This window comes from Corvus moneduloides, chromosome 1 (assembly GCF_009650955.1).
Source record: "Corvus moneduloides isolate bCorMon1 chromosome 1, bCorMon1.pri, whole genome shotgun sequence".
Lineage (NCBI taxonomy): Eukaryota > Metazoa > Chordata > Aves > Passeriformes > Corvidae > Corvus > Corvus moneduloides.
Genome location: NC_045476.1, coordinates 161,657,232 through 161,677,171, shown reverse-complemented (window position 1 = coordinate 161,677,171; position 19,940 = coordinate 161,657,232). Strand labels below are relative to the sequence as shown.

General features: G+C 45.7%; 1 long non-coding RNA gene across 1 annotated transcript; it reads left to right on the top strand.

The window, feature by feature from the left end:
* Positions 1 to 271: 271 nt before the first annotated feature.
* LOC116450672 lies at positions 272 to 3,092 on the top strand. Its single transcript, XR_004242917.1, has 3 exons — positions 272 to 417; positions 1,095 to 1,228; positions 1,706 to 3,092. It is a non-coding gene; the product is annotated as an uncharacterized LOC116450672 (long non-coding RNA).
* Positions 3,093 to 19,940: the final 16,848 nt, after the last annotated feature.

Here is a 19,940-nt window from a genome sequence, read left to right as displayed (position 1 = left end):
ATTTGTGAATTTTCACATATGTTTTCATTCCCTCTGCTGCCATTGGGCAGGGAGACAACCAGAGAAACAAACCTGGCCCAGTCACACTTCTGATTGGGTGCTTGCACATCAGCTGTTTTTCTGATTCATTCACGGATGGTGTTGGTCTGTGCCCTCTCTGTTACGTACCGTGCAAAATTCTGGCAACTGAATAATTAATCCATATTTCATTTATTTAATGTAATTTTATTTTATTTCATTTCATTTCAGGTCCTGCATTTCTTGGAAATGCATGTCCATGTGGTGGAAGGTGTGCAATAACCTGATTTATACAGATGTTCAGTAGAAAGAAATAATGCAAGTTCCTGGTTCACACAGATGAACATTCCTGTGTGTGTTTTGCAAGTGGTGCTTCATCCTTTCTGTTATAACATGCCAGTAAGTTTTAAGCCCCTCTGAAAACTCTCGCATTTTTTCTATGAAAAGAAAATGTTCCACTAACTACAGATACATCAGAGTCCTGTAGATGCAAAAAAGGCAGCAATCCTTCACCATAGTGGACAGAAGACAGAATTTACCACCTTCAGTAGATAAAGAGGACCTGAAAGAGAGCTGGAGAGGGAATTTTGACAAGAACCTGCAGTGATAGGACAAGGGGGAATGGCTTTAAACTGAAAGAGGGAGGGTTTAGATTAGGAAGAAATTCTTTACTGTGAGGGCAGTGAGGCCCTGGCACAGGCTGCCCAGAGAAGCTGCGGATGTCCCATCCCTGGAAGTCTCCAAGGCCAGGTTGAGTGGGGCTGGGAGCAACCTGGGGTAGTGGAAGGTGTCCCTGCCCATGGCAGGGGCTTGGAACTGGGTGATCTTTATGGTCCCCTCTAACCCAAACAATTCAATGATTCTGTGACTATGGGGGATCAACATGCAGGAATCACCACTGGGTCAGGGTTAGGCTAATTAAATGAAGGAAAGTTTGCAGGGCTTAAACAGAAGATGCTTAGTCTGTGGAGATACAGAAACACTTGAGCATGTGCAGAGCAGTGCTATTTCACTTAGAAGCAGTTTTGAGAGTAGAGTAATACTTTGCATGAAAACATAACTGTACTGCTCCACAGGAGTCAAAAAACCAAATCAGATGTTGGAAAAAGGAGTTGACACCATAAAAGAGAACTTCATTGTACCTGTGGTGACCCCACATTACTCACATCCTGATGACTGTATGGAGTTGTGTCCCATCCATCTCAAAAAGGTATAGTAGAACTGAATTTCATGGAAAGGGTGACACAGCAAGGGATAACAGTCTGAGGGATGATTAAAAGACTGAGAATCTTCTCCCTTAAAAGTGAATAGCAGAGGAGGAATTTTAAAGAGGCCTTTTAAAACCTGAGCGGTATGGAGAAAATTATAGTTTACGTCACGTCTTCTTTCAAGACAAGAATTAGGGGATAACAATGAAACTCCCAGGCTGCAGGTTCAGAGCAAACAAGAGGATACTGTCCCTTGTGTAATGTATCATTGTGCTGTGAAATTTCTTCCCATGGGATGCTGGAGATGTTATAAGTTTATGTGGGTTCAAGAAGTGATTAGGCAGATTCATAGAAGAAAACATGTGGTAAGGACTATTAAATGCATTCACACACTGCCTGTCTCAGGAATTCCAGGATGACAAGTCACAGAAGACGGGCAAATGTCAGCACATGCTGACTCAGTTCTTTCTCTTTCTTAGGAATCCTCTTCCAGCCAATGTCTGGGGTGGCATAATGTGCAGAAGAAAATTTGGGTCCCACCTGAAAAAGTTGCTGCCTCCTGAAAAAAGTGGACTTGTACAGGGATCTAACTGTGAGACAGGCTGAACATCGAATGTGGAGCAGAAGGTGCTAACACAGGATAACGATGATCCACCGACGAGAAATGCAGTTCAGCAGTACCAGATCATCCCTCCGAGCACTGCTTACTTCTGCTAGAGCTGGAAATCACAAAAACTGCATTGCAAGCCCTTCAGAATTCTTGGCAGCATTGTGAATACACAGTCCAATAGATTAGTGCTTTGCTGCAATTTTTGGAGCTCAGCTAAAGGCATATTCAAAGACCCTGCTGTTCAGATTGTGAACAGTCTCATCCCTGTTCAATAATGTCTGAAGCCCAGGAATAACCAGCACCCTGTGAGGAAATTCAGTTGAAAGGCGTTCACATCCAGATGTTTGTCTGATCCATATATCCAATGAAGAAATTTTATTGTCTTCTTTTAAACTCTGTTTTCAGCTCTCCTTTAAATCACAGTGCAACCTATGTGCTCCAGAGTAAAACTTCGTGGGTTTTGACAACATTAGAATCATAGAATCAATTTTTGGGGGAGGGTAGGGTGAGGCAAAGTCTGTATGTAACCATGGCTTAGATAGAACAGGCACTTTCAAAATGCAAACCCAAACTTAATTATAATTTTGTTCTGAACTTAGATGTCAATTAGGCCTTAATGACCTAATGATGCCATTATAAATATTTGTGCAGACTTAAGCTAAAAGCAAAGATTTTAACTTTTTATTAAAAAAAACCCCAACTGTGAACATGAGTGTCCACCATCAAAGCAATGATAAATCAAACTTTAAATTAAACAGTGCCAGTTCTATTTGCCAACATGCCAACAGTTACAAGAGAGTGAAGTCAAAGTGCAGGTTCTTGAAGATTGCTTACAGTGATCTGCTTGCAGAGTTTGCAAATACAATGATTTCCTCATTTGCTGAGTGACAGCTAATGCAGGAGCCTGGCTAACATATACCAGCCTTCCTTCCTGCAAGCTCTGAGGTAGGGTAACATTAATGGAGGATACAGAACAGGCAGTTTTGGAAGAGTAAATTGCCATCAATAATTTCTCTGATAATTGTTACTTTTCTCTTTTTTTTTTTCTTTTCTTCACAAATTGTCCATGAATAAGTTATGGCTGAAATAATGTGCTGAAGAGGAAGAATTTCTGCCACTGTGTCTATCATGAACTCTTTTCTATGAATGTATGATTGACTAAGGTCAGGCAGCTTTGCCTACACACATATGTTATGTGTATTGTTTCTTTTCCATCATTGGTTGGCAGGAAATCTAAGAGTAAAGTCTTCTGGAAATACAGCTCTAAAACCAAATTCTGAGTCTGTCTGCTGATTGACTCAATTATATTTTGCTGTCTAAGCTTTTTGAAGTGCATCACATGTTGCTTTCCAAGAGACATCATTCACAAGGAACCTGGTAACTCCTCATCTCAAAGGCTGAAGAAAATCATGAACTCAAGTATAGAAGCCTTCAGATCCATCTTCCATGCCATTTAAAATGAATAGCACTGCTCTCACAGTGCCTGAACACTCTGGACAATACATTTTTCTTAGATTTTAGAATCAGAGATTGCTGTAGATTAGGAAGTAGCTCTGGAGGCCTCTATTTCAACCTTCTGTTCTAAGCAAGATTAATCTCATAGCTGGGTCAGTTTGCTTGAGGGTTCCCTCCAACAGAGTTTAAGATATCTAAGAATGGAGAAATCACAGTCTGCCTGGACAGCCTGTTCCAGTGCGTAGCTGGAATGTTGTGAAAAATGCTTCCTTGCAAATAGCAGAATTTTCTCTTACTGCAGCCTGATGCTTCTCACCTTTTCATGCTGCACCCCTGAAGAGAGTTTGTCTCTATCATTTCTATAAGCACACACCAGGAGTTAATGAAGTCTTTGGCTTTAATAAGGGCAAATATGAAATACTGGAAGCAATACCTGTCTGGGTAAGATTATGTCAGAAAGTGAGCTACTTATAAAATTAATCATTGGGATATTATCCTAGCTTCTAATGGCAAAATTCATCAGCACAGATGTCATTGTGATGAAATGAACGTGAAAACATAAAAGTAAAGAGTGTAAACAGACATATATAATGAATAGTGTAGTTTCTATGTCTGTTGCAGCAAAGTTCTTCTTCTCTCCAAAATACCCTCACCCCAAGGCCACTACTGTGTGTGCATGCCGTGCTCACAGAACCTGTCTCAAATATCCTTGGTTTTCTGCAATCTCTGATACTGTCATGGCATTAAAAGATTCCCATATAGAACATCACAGAAAAAGAAGCAAAAACCCACCCTGTCCCACTGAAACTGCAGTGCCTTCATTCTGTAGGAAGCAAATCTTCTCCGTAGGCCACAGCATAGGCAGCATGATAGCAGGATAATTTCAGAGGGGTTTACAGTAGTCTGGGCAATGCTTGTAATTACCAAGGAGGATTTTTCAGATGAGGTTAGCATAGACATTGGGGATGTACAGTTACAGAGTTATGGGCTTTAATGGTGCCAGAGGTGCAGAGTACTCTGCCTGCTCGCTGATGCTGGAGCCCTGGGCAACAGGGCTAATGCTGCTGGGGGCTTTGCTAATGCTGCTGTAGGGCATGGGGGTGGTAGTTTTCCATCCTCCTGAAGGCAGTGTGAACACCAAGTTTAGCTGTCCAAGCGACTTCTCAGCCCTCTGTCCCAGCTCCCCTTTCCCACACTGGGAACAGGAAGACCTCGGAATGGTCATTAATGGTCAGATTTGTTGGTGCAAAATTAGTTTTACCCTTTATGGGGCACGCTTGGAAAAGGACACTGAACGCCTCAGAAGACACGCTCAGTTCAGTTATTACTATCAGTAGAGAGATGTTAATTTCTGAAAAAACAAGAATACACCAGTATCAAGCGATTCATTTCTGCATAGGCAAAGATTAAGAAGCCCTGTTAAATACCAAAGCCCTTATTCTCCTGTGTGTGCTAACCTAGCCCTTCAAGGAAATTTTTGGCACATGTGTGTCACTAATCAGACCCATTCTCATTACAGTACAGCTGTTTTAGTGCCTCCCTGTAGCCCTCATGGATCTCTCCTAGGCACTGAGTCAATAAGGGCTTTTAAATGAACTGCTCTATCCAGCTCATGCATTAGGAGTCTGTGATGGGTCTCACAGGGAAAAGGAGGTCACGGGCAGAGCAGTGCTGGGTGCTGGCCCTTCAGGGACAGTGGGATCTCCATTCATTACCTTGAATCTCTTTTAACCAACACTGTGAGCAGATAAGGGGCCACCATGTGGACCAGGAGTGCATGAAGGTGGGTTAAAGCAATCTTGGTTCATACCAGCTATTGTGATTAATTCAGGCATCTGGAACAGGAGCTAGGACAAATCGTGTGCTGTTGTTGAATGGAGGCACTGGAACAATTTGCCCCAGATACTTAAACTGCAGGATCCAGTGTAAAGCATTCTTTGTTGGCTCCGTGATGACAAATTATTTCAGTTAGGTTCAGAGCTAACTGGTATCTATTCCAGCTGGCATAAGTTAAGTGCTAGGCACCTTCATTGCACTGTATGCTGATGTTAAATTACACTAAAAGAGGGGCACTGTTAGCAGTCTGGCCATTGACTTTAATGAAACACCTAATTTGATCATTTTAATTATGAGCCGAGGCAAAGCAAGAGCATAAATGTTAAAATATCATTTCATGCCAGTAGAGAGAAAAGTTGACATTTACCTTAACTAAGGACTAGATTGCTGAGAACGAAGGAGAGAGATAATGAGCAAATGCAAAGGAAAATAGGAATGAAAAGGTGAGACAATCTGAAAGCTGACAAGACACTAGAAGGACATGACCTGGAGCTAGAGAGGTCTGGAAAAACCTTCAGGCTGGGAGAACATGAGAAGTTTAGTGAAAAGGTTCCATGTGCTTCTTTAGTTAGGAAGAATCTTGATGCTGAAAAATGGAGCCTCTGTTTCCTGCAATTCTGAAACAAAGCATTGGATATCATACAGACAACAATATCTCTGGATTCTCTTCTGAATGGAATTATTTCTGCATTTATAAAGCTAAATTTGATCAAATTCCTACAGGAAGAAAAGCAGGCACACATTCTGTCTTTTTTTTCGTTTGTTTATTTAAACAAATAAAGCCATACTTTCATTGTGACAGGCCAACAGCTACAACAGGCTTCCAACAATGTTAGCAGAAAACAGGTTCCTAAGAGAGAAGGAAAAGCAGGATTACACAATCCCTCTGCTACCAGAAGCAGAGCAGAATTACCAAAGCACTGCAATTGCAAACCATTGTGGCACCAAAGTACCTCCTCCTCCACAGGCTGAGTTCTTCTTTTGCTTTAGCCCTTTAAGAGGTGTGTGGACTTTATATGAATCATCCAAGTTCCCTAAGTAAACTTGTGACATAGAAATTCTAACATTGGTCTCCTTGAGGGCCAAAATGTTGGTGCACAGACTTGGCAGGGGTGTCAGTCGCTCCCTGTTTGGTGCTCATTTAGCACTTGGATGGACATGGGGCTGTGAGGATCTTGGCTATGTTTGAAAGGTGGATGAACTTCTGCTTTATGTACCTTATGATAGAGCCAGATTTTCCAATATCTTTTTTCTTTTAACCATTTTTTTGTCTTTATCAAGAAGTAAATTGACTGCAGTGAGCTGTGTCAACTCCTTTGCCCAAAAGCTAAGAGGTGCAAGTCACGACGAGAGCTGGGGCCTGGTGCTGCCGTTCCCTAGCCAGATCTAACATGGGTCTGGGAAAGTTGCTGTTAATCAGCATCCTCATCAGGAGATCCTGAATGGTATATGATGGGAATTCAGAGCTGGAGGAATGTTTCTTCATCAGAAATTTCTCATGAGAATATGTTTCCTTACAAAAGAAATCCTTTGTTTCTAGTAAATTTAATAGCAATATTGCAAAAAGAGAATACTTGACTCACATTAAAAATCTTTGTTCTTCTCAATCCAGCAGAGAGAAATTCCCCAAGATCTTACAGTCTAGAGGACTCCTTTGATATTCCATTAAAGGTATATAATATCTGACAATTTCAGTGGTTTATTGTCTGCATAATTGGATGCGGTCAATGGATTGGGTCAAATTCCCAGCAGGTGTAAATGACATTTCTGGCAGCTTTGAAGCTTCATTTTCTCCAGTTTCTGTCAGCTAAAGATTTTGGTTTGGCTTTGAGTTTATCATACAGTGGTTTGAAATCTTGTTTGTGTGGGCCTGGCTGGGGAGCATTCTCAGGGAAATCTGGTCCCCGTAAGTGCTGGGCAGGTACTTGAGGGAGCAGATTTGGCCTTTGTGTCTGCATTGCTTTTGACTGAGGTTTCTGATCTGCACAGGTTTCCTGTGAGCACCCGGTCAATGCTATAATTTGTCTAAGATGCAGTTTCCTGTCTGTAGGATGAGGGTGGTAATTCAGCACTGAATTTCTCCTCAGTCAAGTGATGCAAGGAGAAATCCATTAATGCAAGGCATTTGGGTAATAGGGTAATGGTGACTATGAGCAACATGAATACCTGGATTTAGTCCTGCAGAGATGCACTCTTATATTTATATGGAGATAAGAGCCATGCTTTTCTATCTGTTACTGCACCATTTGACATTCTGTGTCGAAAAAGCACAAGACAGGGAAATAAATATCCTAATTGCAGTTCCACAGAAGAATCATGTGGAAATAAAGAATGGAAAATTGAAAAGTGCTGTTTTAACTTCCGTTGTCATTTGTTCTGCCAAGCTATGTGAAGGTTTTGAAAAATAAAAGTGCTTTTTTGTGGCTCCTGGTCTCCCTCTGTAATCATCCCCTCTCTCTTCTCTAAAGCATCATGACAGTGTGTCAGTTAATAGTAATCTTACACAGAATTAAATTCTCCCTCTCTCCTCAGACCCCCCAGATTCAGCTCCAGGTCAGGCCTGAAGCTCCTACCCTATTCCTTAACTGCAGAACTTGTGCTAGAATGGATTTAATGACATTCATAATAGATGCTTTGGGCTAAATCCTAAATGTCTTTTCATTCATTCTCATTCTCTGCTCATGCAAACTGCCAGTGAAACCAGTCATTTCCACCAAAACCAGACTTAGATTTTCTAGACTTCAAGACACACAGAGAATCAAGCCCTGAGGCCCAGAGGAGTGCAAAGAGCTGTCCCATGCTACACCACCACCTTGCACAGAGCCAGGAACACGGACCTCTGCCGGCACCCCACAAAGGTCATCCTGAGCTTTTGTCTTGTGTCATGACAGAAGTGATTTTTCCAGAGGATTTGTGTGAGCTGGTGGCATCAGGGATCAGCAGGCAAACTGAATCCAGGACAGTGAGAAGCACAGAAAGAGGCACGGAGTCAGGAGAGGAAGAACAAGATAAACAGAGTACGAGGGCCAGAGTAACTGCGAGGTGGGAGTAGAAGTTGAACGATGGCGGAGGATGTGATAACAGATGAGGCTGCTATAAGAAGCCTCAACTATTAGTAGTATATCAGTCTTCTGTTTTACTTAGCAGTGTGCTGGAAAGTGTGATGAATTCAATCTTGTGTAGCTTGTGGAGGGACGGTGCTGCGTACGTTTGAAATGCAGAAGGTGCCACGATCTGAAGTGTACCTCAGGCCCTGTTTTATCTTGCACACCTGACATTTACTGCAGTAGGAAGTGGAGCGCAGTTTATTTCACAATATATGAAAAACATTCAATCATGTGCCCTGCTGCTCATACAGTTGCTAAGAGGATGAGATTTGTAGTAAGTGGTCTTATGAAGCTATCAAGCTGCTTCATATTCAGAGCTCAGATTTCTGCCTTTTCAGTCTGTTCAAAAAAGGCCTTGTCAAGACTTTCCAATCTGCCCAATAGGTCTTTTCAGTCTGCCAGAAATTATTAACCTTGCCAAGGCCTGATCTTCAGAGAGAACCAAAAAAGCCCCAAGCCCCTCCTTCTCCATCTCCTTTGCCTGACTCAGCAGGCCAGAAATATAATTTACCATTTTCTCATAGACTTTTGACCTGCAACTCTTGTGGGTTATTTAGTGTGACTTCAGAGCAGGTTCAGCAAGGAAGAGCCTGGCAGTGCTCCGAGCACACACTGGAGCACCAGGGCCAGCTCCAGTCATGCTCCTTGGCTACCACTAACCACAAGCTTTTTCACTGGCCAAGCAACATTGCCCGGGGGTGTGAGGAGGGGTGAACAGTCACTGTCTAGCTAAGCTGGCACCAAGTCCTAAAAGCAGTGTGGTTATCCAGCAGAAGCTGCGTGCTGCAGTCAGACAGCTTGCTTTGCTGGTGGGGAAAAGCTACTAAACTTATGCAAAGCTCTGCTCTGCAGGCAGGTGTCTGCAGACACTTGCAAAGATGCTTTTCCACTATAGTTTAGCAGTACAGAAATGAATCCACTGCAGACATAAAATTATTCTCAGGGAATGTCTATGTAAACAGTAAGTTTTCCTACTAAATTGTCTTTTCAGGAGAAAGGCTGGGAGGCGTGTTAGGGTTAATGCCCCTCAGCTACTAGCACACACAAGGATTCTCCAGCTGCACTAAGGCAGACTGGGAACAGACAACTGAGGAGCTGGTGGAGATCTGTCTCTTTTTCTCTTCTCACATATCTTCTCTTGACATGCAAGCACAGGCAAAAGTCTCTGCAGTGCTATGGCCACACAAGAAAAATGCCTTAGCAAGAGATGTGCTCAGAAATCTTCAAGGCGCACAGTTCAGAACAGAGTTCGGGTCTGAAGGCCCACTTTATTATGCCAGTATCACGCCAGTGATAACTTCACTGGACATAATGTGCCTTTCCCAAGAATCCCCTGGGTTTGGAACATTGCATGACAGACTATCTGTCCCCATGGGGAAAATAAAATGCGGGTGCTATCTGTTCCCTCCTCTACTTTGTTGCCTTCAAGAGAAAATGCCAAGAGGATTCATCCAGAGTCTCCAGACAGCTGGAAAAGCTGCAGACACAGCTGAAGTGGACATTGATAAACATTTTCTGAGTTCTGACTGCAATTTTTTTCTGCCCAGTGTCAAATGACTGATTGCACCATCTCCCTCCTAGCCCCACATCCTCAGCATCCAATTTCTCTGTCCACTTCCTTCTTCAGCCTCCTACACCTTCTTCCCAATCTGCTTTTTCCCCATCTAGGTTAGATCCCCTTTGTGACGACCTTTGCTGTCACTCTCTTCACTCTCTTTGTGCATTCTGCCCTTATCACTGATATTTTCTGTCTTGCAAATGAATACTGTGAACTGTCAGTGGCAGCCATCCCTTTTCTTCACTGATCCTTCAGGATGGCCTTACTGAGCCTGGCTGGCAGACGACTATCTCTAAACCTTCTGGTGAGCACGGTTTTTCAACTTCAGTGAAAAATGCATTACACAGAATCACAGAATCACAGAATCACAGAATCACAGAATGGGTCAGGTTGGAAGGGACCACAGTGGGTCATCTGGACCAACCTCCCTGTTCAGGGCAGGGCCATCCCAGAGCACATGGCACAGGATTGTGTCCAGACAGTTCTGGAATATCTCCAGTGAGGGAGACTCCACACCTTCTTTGGGCAATCCATTCAGTGCTCGGTCACTGCACAGGAAAGAAGCTGTTCCTCATGTTCATGTAGAAATTCCTGGGCATCGGTTGATGCCTGGGCATCAGTTTCACCAGGAACAGAGCCTGGTCCATGCTCTGAGCCCTCCCTCCAGACTCTGACAGACAGGGATGGGGTCCCCTCTCAGTTGTCTCTTCTTGAAGAACAGGCCCAGCTCCCTCAGCCTTTCCTCATAAGAGAGATGCTCCAGTCCTTTAATCATATTTGGTTGTCCTCCAGTGGCCCAGATCCAGGAGCTCCATGTCGCTCTTGACCTGAGGAGCCCAGAACTGGACACAGCACCCTGGATGCCCTTCACTAGGGCTGAGTAAAGGGACAGGATCACCTCCCTCTACCTGCTGGCAATGCTCTTCCTAATGCACCCCAGGATCCCATTGACCTTCTTGGCCACAAGGGCCCTGCTGGTTCAGGGACACCAGAACCCCCAGGTCCTTCTCTGCAGAGCTGCTTTCCAGCATGTCAGCCCCCAGCCTGTGCTGGTGCCTGGGGTTATTGCTGCACAGGTGCAGGATCCATTTACCTCTGTTGAATTTCAGACAGCTCTTCCCTGCCCATCTCTTCCACCTGACAAATTTCTTCTGCAGGGCTGCACATCTCTCTGGGGTATTGGCCACTGCTCCCAGCTTTATTTCATCAGCAAACTTCCTGAGGAGGCATCTTCCCCTTATCCAAGTAATTTGTAACTAAGTAAAAAGATACCAGGCCCAGTATTGAACCCTGGGGGTATTGTGGATTGTCAAGCAAAGCCATGGGCCTCAGGATGATGAGATGTGACACCATGCAGGTATAAGGCAGCAGTACCATGAAAATGCTAAGTTGTCAACTTTGGTAACCAAGAGACACAAAACCACAGAAATTCTCACTGTGTTGTGAGCAGCCAAGGAAGAAGTGCTGTCCCAAAACATTGCTCTGTAATAATCAGGATATAGCAATCTGCATTTGGTTCATGCTCTGCCACTAATTCATTTGTTGGGCTTGTAACCATATAGCAATGCTGTGCTTCAGAGCAACCATCTGCAAACTGAGAGTAGTACTTACTGAATCACAGGCATGTTGTGAGGCTTCATCAATCAATTGTGGTTTTAAAAGGAATCTCAACTCCTGGCCCAAAAGTGTAAATCATCATAATTTATATCCTTGCTAGAATTTTTTTATACAGGACTTTTTTTCTATTCTTTTCTCATAACAAATGTACATCAGGTCAATTCTCAGTGGGTTATTCCTGATTTAAATGTGTGTAAGAAAGCTGAGAAGCAAATCTCTCATCTTCAGACAGAGGAAGGCTCTTAATAATGTAGCCATCACACCCTTGAAAATGGAAGCTGCTTAAGAGCTTTGTTTGACTTCAACAGCAGGAAAGTGTGCACCTCACTTTGCTCAGCATCAATCCTTTTTAAAGCATATTGTGTGTTTACAAGCTGTCTTGAGCACTGAAATTGATTTTAGATCTGGGTAGTTATTGAAGGTTCACTTTTCTTCTCTCCTCCAGTTTCAAACTAAGTGATAATGCGAGGTGGTGGGAAATTGTCTCCATGACCTGATACTGCCTTTTCCCTGACTCTGAGTTCCTCAGGAAAGGTTTCCACAGCAGTAAATATCCTACCTGATCTCTACCAGTAACACTATAATCTTCCTTTCAAAGAAACAGTTTAGCTTTGTGTGTACATACAGGTTGGAACTTATTTTGGAAAATATCTGTAAGAGACTCTGGCACAGCTAAATGTAATTGAATTAGCTGAGGTTTAAGCTGCTGCTATGGTCTTACTTCCATTTCAATACAGTCAGATACAGTAAAAACAGAATTTAGCATCAGGTTTTTAATTGCTAGTCAGTCCAGCCAATGTCTGAATTTGGTGACATAAAGCTGACACTCCCAGCATGTCTGTGGAGATGAGGGAAGAAGCTTTTCTTCCACTTGCTCTACAACAGATTGGCTTGGCTGGCCTTAAGGTATCCTAGGCAGAGTTCAAAGTAGCACCCACAACTGGAGTATTCAGGGATTATGTTGGAGTATTCAGGCCATGGACCACTGAGGCAGATTGGCAAGAGCTGCAAGTGGAGGCAGTGGGACACCCCACCAGGTGCCATCGAGGTTTGTGTAAGATCAAGGCCAACACTGCAGCTGGGTACCCCACCTAACACAAGCTTTCTCTGCAGCTTTGGTAAAACTCTCTGCTCCCTACCTGAAAAATGGTATATGGAGGAGGAAAATGTTGGTTGGGAAAAGTGTTTCCATTACTGGGAAGTAGTCAGGTCGTGAATGATGGGAGCAGAGGCCAGAAAAAAACATGTTAGAACAAAATGCACTGTGAAAATTATGGAGGTAACTGGAGGGTGAGTGGACTCGTGTCCTCTAACAGGAAAAAAATAATAGCGGGAAGTGTGGAAGACCCCACTCAATCTCTCCCAAATAAAAAAGGATGAATATACATCAACCATTTTTTCCAAGGAGATAAAAGCTGGATCCTGCTGCTCAAGCAATCAACAGACAGAAGTAAGATAAACCAGAACATTTCATTCACATTTTATTCAGTGTTTTTCTAAATACTCTAAGCAATTTTTTTCTGGACAGAACAGGACAATTCCACAGCAAATATACATGATAGCTCCTATTTCACCTTTACTGTGGCATTCCATTAGTAACAGTTGCAGCTTATTGCACTACCCAGCAAGCCCCCTCAGCAATTGCTTTCCTTCTTCAGTGGTGATTTTAACGAAATGCACATTTTCCACCAATTCATTCAGAAATTGTTGCACCAAAATACAGTACCCGTTGCTGCAGGAAGATGTCTCTCCCAGAGCTCTGCATCTTTGCAGCTCAGTTACCTCTGGTGGTGATGGCGAGGGCTGTACCTGTTCAGGGATCTTCCCTTCTACCTTGCCACGGTTTTCCTCAAATACTTAATCAGGGGCAGGTTTGGTACGTGAAGTATTAATCTAAAATATGCATTAAATACCACATTGAGGCATCAGCTGCAGTAAATGCAGAAGTGACAGTCACACTGTGAGCATTCAGTAATCTACAAATAGAGCTGGAAGTCACAGTGGCTCAGGAAACTTAGAGACAATTCAGTAACAAATGCATCCACATCCAACACCTTTGCTGCATTAATTTCTCCAAGCAGCCTCGCTCCTCTATAGTGTGCCTACAAGACGTGCATACATTACCATCAGTGACTGATACTGTCCCCGTGGCTGCTCATGTTTAATGAAAGCTTTGTGCCTATATATAAATTCTGTGCTTGAGTGAAATATCTTCCAAATCCTTCGCAGCAGGTCTGGAAGAGACCTTTGGCTTGTAGACTGAGAAGTGAACTCACCCTTTCTGCCATGCACAGGCTCTGCAGAATAAAAATGATACATGAGGATAAAAATAGAACAGAAGAGACTATTTAGGTTGGACCAGATGCTCACATTCCTGCCACCTAGGTGGATTTAATATTAGTGAATTCCCTGTAAAAAGAAACAAGTGTGGGAAAAATACGAAGCGTAGGTCTGATCCTGTTCTTTTTTTTCTCCCACGTGTGAAGTTGCTTCACACAAGCACCCTCTCCCTAAGTCAATGAGACTCTTCGTGCATGTTTTCTGTCACTGCTGATTACTTTCAAGAGGACTGTCATGTTGCAGGCACAGGGGGGATGGAGGCAAGAATTAAAGGACCAGTGCCCTGTTCCACCTGCTTCTGCACAAACACTGCCTGACGAAAGGAACGCCGTTGAATCATGTGAGTCCTGCCCGAGTGTATCCAACAGAGGTTGCACTCCTTTGAACATCAATGGGAAAAAGGTACAAAGAATAAAATGAGAGCTGCACAGGGAAGGTTCCCTCCTCCATCATTTTCCTGAGCTACTCCTCTAAGGACACAGGTGCATTCACCCAGTAACCCGAGCTCGGCTTCCTCTTGCACTCAGTCGACTGAGTCCATGGTCCACAAACACTTCAGTGACTGTGCAAATGCACACAGCTGGCGGAAGCAAAGGACATGAAGACAGCTTGTGAAGCTGAAGGGAAGTCTGACTCCTTACGACCCAGTCACTAATACTTGTCATCATAATCTTTGCATTCCTGATAACAGCCTGATCCAAAGGCCACCAGAACTGATAGATATGGCTATGACATGCTTTGAATCAGGCATTGCATTTTTAACTCAGACACTTCTCAGTTCTTAAAATTGCAATGTTTACTTCTCTGCTGCAGCTGCATTGTGAAGGACAGACTTCATTCACGGCCAGATCATTTAATGAATGAATTTTGTAGACTTGCAGGGAAGAATTTTTATGGGGGACCTCTGGTGATTCTTAATGACTGAAATTGCAGTGTCTTTCTTATGTATTGCCAGTCTCACTAGGTATTGGAATTGCTACAGATTTGCAGCCCTTCTCTCATGTGAACAGCGTGGCAACAACTACTCCTTGTGTGTGACCACCTTCCATGAATTGTCACTTAAAAGAACATCCACAGCAAAATTCAACACAGTGACTCTTTTATAGTAGTAATACAAAGAAAACCCCCAATGGACCAGAGACATTTTATAGGGCAAAGTGAGCCAGGACTACACCTCTGCCTTGCTCACCTGTACACACGGACCCTTTTCCTCTTATGTAATAGAGACGGGAGAGCCACATGGAGATGTCATTTTAAGGCTCTGCACTGGGAGGAGTGGCTAAAAAATGGGGCTACCTTCTTGAACTTCAGTCTTTACCAAGCCCTGATGGCATGGGGACATTGCACAGTGTGTTCTCTGTTCCAGCCCAAGGCCTGGTAACCACTGAAGGAAGCTTGGTCTAAACAGATAAAAGGGAGTGCTCTTCCTGCTCTGAACAACAGATCCATCAGTCCATTCATCTTTGGGGAGGATGAGAATTTGTCATAGAATCATAGAATTGTAGAATGGTTTGGGTTGGAAGGGGACCTTGAAGATCATCTGATTCCAACCCTCTTGCCATGGGCTAGGACATCTTCAACCAGACCAGGTTGCTCAGAGCCCCATCCAACCTGGCCTTGGCTTGAATTTTTGCTGAGGATGCAAAAAATTTCAGCTGGGTTCAGGAAGAGGGAGGACAAGTGTTTGGGAGAAAGATCTGTTATGACTCACTGGATAGAGCAACTAACTGACAACTCAGAAAATCCACTGATTTAAAATAGTCTGAGGCTGGGAGAGTATTCAAGGAGATGAAAAAGAACCACTCATACTTGTCCCATTTGCTTTTGTCCCTTGTGCCTGTACAGCCTCTGTGGATGAGGAGCTTCTGGGCTCAATGAACCTCAGCCTGAACCAGAACTGCTGTTCTGGTCATCTTCATGCCACCATTTTCATAGAAAGAAAGTGGTTTCTTAATAACCTGTGTTGAAAAAGAAACAGGTTAAGTCTTCTTTCTAATATCGATCATATTTTTCTTTTTTTTTTTTTTTTTTTTCTTGTTTTGAGGGATTTTTTCCTTTTCTGGTTTCTTGTGATTCCTGTGGTTTGTCTGGAAGATGACTCATGGATTGGCAGCTCTCAGCCCCTTCTTGCACAGAGAGAGACATTAGATTTCTCTCAAGGAGCTTTGTCAGGTCCAAAGGATGGAGTGGAGAGGTCCACAAAAACAACTCAGAATCCAGGTGCTTTGCTGCTGGCTCCTGCCTTTGTTGCAGAGCGAACTCAAGGTAAAACAGCAGAGCTGCTGTGACAGAACAGCACCCACATGCTCCTACCTAAAACGTGGGAGATTTCAATTCCCCTTGGCTTTTTGTGGAGATAGTAGGTGCAACTTTGGGTTAGCAGAGCTGTCAGCAGCCAAGGCACCCACTGCACAGCTCAGATCTGTCTTCCAGCCTGTGTTCCCTCCCTCAAGCTGGGCTTAACCCGAGAGGAGCTAAGTTATGAGTTGTCCCTTTGAGTTAACTTTCCTTTTGTGACTAAACATGGTTTGCTCCTTTGGCAGCTCCACTTATAGCAGAATAAAAGAGTCTTTTTTTTTTTTTTTTTTAATCTTATGGAGAAAATTTTTGTCCAGGAATTTTTAGTTACTTCTGTCTATATTAAAGAAAAACTCTTTGCTCACCACTTACCCCCCAATCCTTTCCTGACAGAGATATTTTCTAGATTCTTCATTTTTAAAGTTCCCTTTTCTTTCAGTCATGCTGTACAGCCCAGGTCCAAATCCTGAACTCAGTCTGAAAATGAACTTTCTGTTCCTGGTTGTGTCTCTGCCTCTCACTTGGGTGAAGCCAGCTCAGCCTGGCACTTCAGCAGAGCCTGTAAACTGAGCCACAGACCATCCTGCCCAACGTCAATCCTTCTCCCTGGAGTTTGCCTGACAGCTCTGCTGTAGATGAAGAGATTGAAGGACACTCCTCTTTGCAAGTTATTTGCTCTGTGGCTCAAATATTTATATGGCGTTGAGTCTGGATGAGCAAAGACTGGTCCTTGGAGTGGTGGGTACTTCCTCAGAAATAGGGTCAGCAAAAAAGAAGAAAATCCCAGATTCTTATGGATGTAAACAGATGTTTAAAAAAATGACTGCTACTCTTCTCTTAGCTGTGTTGAAAGCTTTGTGAGTACACAGAACTGCAAATATTTCCTGTTCCACAACCCCAGTAAAATGTTAATATTCAGATATTTCTCCAGAAAGCACCACACCAATCAGCATCTTGTCACTGTGGCTTGATCAGAAGAAGGCTCTGAGCTCATGGCCATGCCTGTACCCCCACAATGTCACACCGCTCTGTGTCCTAAGTCCCATGGAGACCTCGTCTGTTCCCAGCTGCACACAAGCCCCACTTTGGTCCCACACTAACCATCACTTTCAGCTAAAGGTTAATTACTGCAGGGGACATTTCCATCCAAGCTGTTGCCCGCAGGTTGCAGTCCCTGCCTGAGTCCTATTTTTAGACCATCTCCTTCCTTGCTATTGATCCCAGTCACCCTCTGTTAATTAGATACACACAACACACACGGCATTTGCAACTCATTTATCAATTCTGTTCAGCACCTCCCTCCCCTGAGATGTAATTTGGAGCCCTCCTTGAATCATGCTATTGATCTTTCCCAGCAACTTTGCTAAAGGATTCTCTGTGTTGCAAACTATTTATAGATTCCTCTTCTCCTTCTCTCCCTTGAGGAATCAGAAATGGGCAAAGGTAATCAGACTTCTATTTTTAAGGAGTTGATCGAAACCAGATATTTCCTCTTTTCTCTACCTTTCCCCTCCTTTGCCCTGTTGCTGCTCTGTACAGGCTTCTTTTGGCAGGTGAGACCTTCTTGCTCCATGTGGTGCTGTAACAATTCTGGTAACACTCAGGTGGTGTGATTCAGAACTTGCCCTGGGTGAACTCTTGTTTGCTGAATTGATAAAATGAAATCTTCCTCCTTCCTGCATCCAGGAGTTTCCCAAAGGGCCTTGTGACCAGTTTCATCTGCTTAGCTTGGGGTGCACCTTTCAGAGGGCTTCAGTCTTGGAGACTGACTTCTGATCAGATCCACCTGCAAGGCACTGCATTCCCTTTGTCCCTTCATATCTCAAAAAGGTTATCCAGAGGCTTTAGACAATGTACAGCCAGGAGTAAGACAGACAGAGTTGCTTTTACAGATGGAGAGTTACAGTAATGAGCCCTGCAGTCCTAGGATTTGAGAAAGACCTAAACCAAGGGAATGTAACCTGAGGCTCAGAGAAATCAGGACCAGCTCAGCCTTCACTGAGTAAAGCTGAAAATCCCAGCTCTAACACAGGAGGATGCCTACAGTTACGGGCAAGGCAACACCAGGAGGGACAGCCTTGTCTCGGAGAGTACATAAAAGCAGCCTCAGGCTCCTGTGGTAACACCTGGTGCTGGAAACCTGATGGTGAAGGGAGAGGCAGGATGTGACCTGAGGGACTGCATCCTATCCAGGGTGGTGGCTCAGGAGCCATGGGGCTGGGGAAGGACCCTGTGGAGCCGGGCTGGCTCCTCTGAACCATTGGGAACATTTTGCTGCATCTATGTAGGTTGTATGTAATGAGCATAGAATTACATAATGACTTCAGTTGGAAGGAACACTAAAGATCATCCAGTTCCATACTCGTGTCATGGGTCTGAGTGCATGCCTGTGCTTGGGGTATATGCTGAGGCTGGGGAACGGGCTGTGCTGCGTGTGGGTGGTGTGTGGAGGGCCGTGGTGTGGGCAGGTTTTGGAGTGTGTGATGCTGTGGTGCATTTGGCTGCAGACCTGAGGGAGTTTTGGTGTGTGGGGCTGGGGTATGTGTAGCTGTGGAGTGTGGAGGTCAGTGTGTGTGTGTGTGTGGGGTGCCTGAGTGGAACTGCAATGTGTGGATCTCTGTGTGCATGGAGTGCCAGCACAAGATGTGAAGGTGTGGTGAGTGACTGTGGTGTGTGTGACTGTGGTGTGCAATGCTCAGGGTGTGTAGGGCTATACACGTGTGTGTAGGGCTGTACAGGTGTGTGCACGGGGGCCATGGTGTGTGACGCTCACGGCGTGTAGGGCTCTGTGCGTGTGTGTGGTCGGTGGTGTACAACGCGGGATGCGTAGGGTGACGGTGTGTGAAGCTCGGGGTGTGCAGGGCTCTGCCTGTGCGTGTCGGTGGCGTGCGGGGCTGTACGTGGCAGTCTGTGGAGGGGCGGCGGTGCGCGGACCTGCGGTGCGGCGGAGCTCTGCGTGGGGCCGCGGAGCCGCTGTGCGCCGGAGCGGCGGCGGTGGCACAAACCTGTCCCGGCCGCTACGCGCGGCTCGGCTCGAGGGTGGGAACGGCTCGGGGCTGTTCCTGCGGGGACGGCACGGACCCGCCCCGCCACCGCCCGGCTCCGCTCGGCGGCCGGGGCGTGGCTGAGCCCGGGGAGGCGGGCGGGAGCCGCAGCCGCGCCGGGGGAGCTCCGCGGCCGCTCCCTGCCGGGGCGGCGCCGAGGGGGTTAAGGCGCTCCCCGCGGCGGCCCGGGGCGGGCTCCACATCCCGCCTCCCGTATCCCGCATCCCGCCTCCCGCGCCGGAGCGGGCACGGGCACGGGCACACGCACACACACGCCCGCACACACACGCTCTCACACACACACGCGCAGGCGATGGCTGCGGGGCGCGGGCTCGCTTCTCCCCGAGATGATGTCAAGAGCCCGGGAGAAGGAGGAGGAGGAGGACGGTTGCTCTTTTTCTTAACGGCATTGTTCTAAAACCATCCTAAAGAAAGCAGCCCCCGCCCCGACCGCCAGGGCAGCAGCCGTGAAAAGTACCCTTTCATTTTTCCCTCCTTTTTGCCTCTTTATTTTTTTTTTTTGTCTTATTTTTCAATTTTTCTTCTCGCCTCCGTCTTTGTGTCCGCCTGGGGCCGAGCTGCCCTCACGCGCTCCCCGGGGAAGCCGCCGGCGATTCTCCGCTCCTCCCGGCAGCTCGCGGCCGGAGCCAGCGCCCGCCGCCGTCCCGCCCCGCCGCTGCCCGGGGCAGGTGCTCGGTCCGCAGCCGCCGCCTCCCCGCCCGCCGGCCGGGGCGGCTCCGCGCCGCTCCTCCCGCCCGCGGGGCGCCGGCTCCCCGCCGCCAGGGCCACGCCGCCGGCCCGGCGCCCCCGCCTCCCGCCGGAGCGGCGGCGCGGCCCGGCGCGCCCGGG